The following is a 4,892-nucleotide window of genomic DNA, read 5'->3' as shown; positions in this document are numbered from 1 at the left end:
CATTCGCTGCTTTATTGTTGGACCTTCTGGATGTAGAAAAACAATGTTACTTATTGATAATTTTCTTCTTGCACCCAACTGGTTAAGCTGGAAGAATAGGCACCTGTATGTTTTCTCCAAAAGTTTGGAGCAACCGAAGTATCGCCAGCTGTATAAACTGTACGAGGGATTAGGCATAGCTATATTTGCTTCTGAAGTGATACCACTAGACTGCTGTCTCGAATATTCGGTGGTGGTTTTTGACTATGTGATCCTGGAGAACCAGAACGAAATTCGAATTTTTTTTACTCAGGGTCGGCACAGAGCCATGGGTTGCTTCTATCTTGCTCAGACTTTTTCCAAAATCCCCAAGCAGCTACTCCGAGACAATGCTAATTTCATTTGTTTGTTTCGTCAAGACTACACCTATTTAAAACACGCTTACGATGATTATGTAGGTGGGGACATAAACTACAATCAGTTTTCCAAATTTTGCTCTTCATGCTGGAACCAAGATGATTTCGGATTTGTCACAATAGACATGACGAAGAAACCCAATAACGGAAAATACAGAAACAAAATTAATAATTTTCTAAACGTTGCAGCGTTACAAGATACGTTTTGATCTATTATAAATAACTACATACAAAAAAAATGAAACGCAAACTTGCAGACGACAACCTGAAGCTGCGTAGCTACCTGGCAAAACGGTTTAAGGGTTGGAAATCCGAGAATCGTGGAATTTACGAAGAGAAAAATCGTCAGGAACAACCTATCATCGATGCCATGAGTGGACTTTGTAAAGAAATCAAAGATGTCACCGAGCAAAACAAAGAATTATTCAACGAGCTTGTGCCACTTACTGCTCGAAATTATACCATACCCACACCGATATCCAGCATTCACACTACTCCGTTCGAACTTGCTCCGGCTCCGAGACGTCAGGCCCTAGGCAGTACCTCTTCGGACAAGCTAGTCGAGCTGGGTCCGTTGGCGAGGGATTACCTAAGCACCGGGAAATTCGAAAAAGACGAGGTATTCGGATTGTACCCGACCATGGAACATAACGAGAGTGTGGTTTGGAAGATTGGAACGTCAAAAGTCACGTTCGAGGGTGACGATGTAAAAGTTAATTTGGGCGAGAAGAACAGCTGGACTAGGTATCCCGGCACCGTGGGACTGTGGGAACTTATCACTAAGAAGCAACCTAAAGATTATACAGATGAGGATTACCAAAGTTACACAGAAATTTTGATCATGACGGACGCCCTGTACCAAAACAACGATGCAACACAGAATCGCGTGAAATCTAGTAGTGGAGAAAAGTACAGGAACCTGATCAAGCCAATATGGACCCAGCTCAAGACTGGCAGCGGTGTCAAACTCTACAATACTCTACCTAAAGAGTTTGTTTGGGTAGACGACGTAAGGAAGCTTGTAGATCGATTGCTGGTTATCGCAGGCGAAGAAAATGCAGGCAATCGCAACTTCCACAACGAGAAGGTGGGCATCATGGACATGATTAGCACCAAGCTTAGCAACTTCATTGTCAACGACAGCAAAGGCATAGGGTACCTCATCAAAATCATCAACACCCTGCCTCCCAAATTCTGGAATGTGGCCGAGGGTCGAGGTTTGGTGAACGATATTATCAACAAGCTACCCTTCGAGATGCACCTGCCAGGTTACCAGTACTGCGGTCCGGGTACGAAACTCGAACAGCGACTGGAGAAAGGAGACAACTGTGTGAACCCCCTGGACGCAGCATGGAAGGATCACGACATTGCCTACAATACTCACACAGATCTCGACGCACGTCATGATGCCGACAGGAAGTTGGAGCATGCAGCTTTCGGGAGACTCGTCAGCAGAGATGCCTCGCTAGGTGAAGGGTTGCCGCATTGGGTACGACCATCGCCATGAACACAAAACAAAAATTGGGGTGGGGCTGTAAATAAATAACACCCTGTGAAGAAAAAGCAACTTGTATAACCAACCTATCATCACTTCATTACATTAGGGGGAAAGCCTTACCTTTTTCACGATATACAAATAACATACTATCACCATGAAGTCCAAAGGTGTCGTTTACCAAATACCCTACACAAACCTCAAGTCTCTCGGAGCTCTTGATGGATTGCTTACCAAAAAGCAGCGCGAGAAGAAACATTCCTGCTTGGCAAAAGGTCATGGAATGAAATTGCTGCTTAGCATTCCTCAGTTGAGGAGGTTACAAGGTTCGCGAAAGCAGCAGAAGACTGGAGGTTTCATATTCAGCATCCCGGCTATCTTGGCAGCATTGAGCGCTGTACGCAGCTTGAGAGGAGGCAGTGCCGCCATTGCCAAGACCGTCATCGATGCAAAGAAGAACAAGGCCCAGCTGGAAGATCAGAAACGCCACAACCTGGCTATGGAGAAGAAGGGGAAAGGTGTGACCAAAAAGCGAAAGAACAACCTCGAAGCTTTGAAAAAATGTAAAAAAATGAAGAGCCCCTGTTTAACTTCGATATTGAATCTCTGATCGAATTTTTGGGGGTCAAGCACTTCAGGGGCGTTTTCATGTCTGATTCTCTACCTTCTGTTGTGAAGAAAAAAGAGTGTGGCGTGGTTATCCTGGACAGTTACGAAAATCCTGGTACACATTGGATATGCTACCTCAAAGCCAACAGCAACAAAGCATTTGTTTTCGATTCATTCGGAGGCACGCCACCTGATGAGTTGGTAAAGTATCTCAGTGTTGCCAACCTCTACTACAATGACGAACGTATTCAGGGTTTCAGCGATGTGAACTGTGACCATCTCTGCGTTTCCATGCTTGTCTTCCTCTCGCAATTAAATAACCCAACAATCGAGGATTTCCAGAAAGCATTGTGGCACCTAAAGCACTATGGGAGTATTCCATCTCACAAGCGAGACTTCGCTTCTGAAACTCACATTGCATGACGATATCATCTATCCTAAATCTATTGCTCTTCGTGCATTCTACAGCATGTACCTGATACCTAATGTGACGGTACACAACAATACCATCAAAATTGTCAGCGAAAAAATCAGCATCACCCCTGGCCAGTACAACCTGTCTACCTTGCAGGCTCAATTGCCAAGAAGTGTATTGCTTTCGCAGGGCACAGGGTGGAACTGGTGTCTGCCACGGAAACCGTAGACCTGGGTACCATCGGAGAGCTTTTGGGATTCGAGAACAACACAAAGCTCGAACCTGGCATCAAGCACATTGGTGCTAACATTCCTAAATTTCTAGCCATCGAGACTCTGAACATACATTGCAATGTGGCAGAAGGTATGATCACCAAATCCTCGGACGGCATCCCAGGGAGTCACAAGCAGACAGGTATTATCGCTACGTTCAAACCAAACTCTGAGTTCATGGAGCCAATTATCTACACACCCTCCCCACCGATATACTTTCCTGTATCTCGTAATCACATAGACAACATAGAATTGGCAATTACCAACGAGAAGGGAGAGATGATTGATTTTGCAGGAGCCACGACCACTACCGTCGTGGATATTAACGTATAATAAATAACCATCATGGAGGAAATCGAAAGTTACGAGTTGCAGTCCTTCCCTCCCAATCGTCGCACGTTTGCCAACCTCAATGAAAAGAATCGAGTGATAGAATACGACGTGGACGTCGGGGATGGGTTTATTCACCCTCAGAGCTGATTTGTATATCAAGTTTGATGTAGTGAAGAGAGACAACGGCGAAGCATTTCTTGCCAATGCAAATTTAAGACTTGTAGACAATTTTGTGCCGTACCTATTCTCGCACGTGGAAGTTAGAAAGCATGGCACCGTCATCGATAGGGTTGACTACCCCGGGATTACCTCTACAGCTGTGGGAACACTGAAACTCTCCAAGACCGATGCAGCATACTACCAGGCAGGGGGATTCGATGCAGGTACAAAAATCAAAACTCAAAGTCACACAGTACTGTTTCCCATGCGCCTGCTTCCTGGCTTCTTCTCCGACTACACAGAGATTATGTGGAAGGGTGGTTTGCGCGTCACTTTTCGCAGAAGGGCCAACGACAACAATGCGCTGATGCGTTACAGCACCTTGAGTGCAGACGGTTCAGCACTTCCCAACACACTACCCGATCCTGCCAAGTGCATCATCCAGTCCATGGAGCTGCGCATGCCGGTAGTGGAATACGAAACTAACTACGCTCTCAAGTACAAAGCAAACATTTTGAAGAATCCCCAAGTACCCATCCAATTTTACGGTTACCAGTGCGTGCAGAATCCTGCTTCCGACAACCATTTTGAATTTGACGTGACCACACAGTTTAACATCATCCGGTACGATATGCCAGAGTTTGTGGTCGTGCTCATCCAGACGGGGGAGGACAACAACCAAGAAAAAGATTCGAGTCAGTTCGACAATTGCAAGATCAAAAACGTCTACCTCAAAAATGGCAGGAACGAGATATTCCCGCGTGAGAACTACAACCTGAACATTGCAAACAACGACTACCTGAAACTATACGAGGCATACACAGCTTACAAGAGAGTGACCTCCGGCAACGTGGACGTGTACTACAACCCCAATGAGTTCATAGCTCGCAGACCCATGTTCGTCATTAACACATCGAAGAGAAAGCAGGTAGTTGTTATCGATCGCACCAGCATCAAGGTTGTTTGTGAGTTCAAAGATGCCTTGCCCGCCAACACCCTGTGCAGCGTCATCCTTATTGCAGAGAAAACTTTTGTCTATGATGTCAAGAATGAAAGAGTGACCGAACAGTTTTAAGTACAAGAAAAAAAAAGAATCACATAATTCTATAAAAATTATACTGACCGTAGGTTCAAATATTAGATTTTTTGTTAACCTGCAACGCAGTGTCCAGGATGTACTGCGAAGAGTGAAGGTTGATAATTGAGCATACTTG

The sequence above is a fragment of the Lepisma saccharinum genome, unplaced genomic scaffold, assembly GCF_977018435.1.
Source record: "Lepisma saccharinum unplaced genomic scaffold, izLepSacc3.1 HAP1_SCAFFOLD_391, whole genome shotgun sequence".
NCBI lineage: Eukaryota > Metazoa > Arthropoda > Insecta > Zygentoma > Lepismatidae > Lepisma > Lepisma saccharinum.
The sequence above is the reverse complement of the archived record's forward strand: the minus strand, read 5'-3'. Positions refer to the sequence as shown.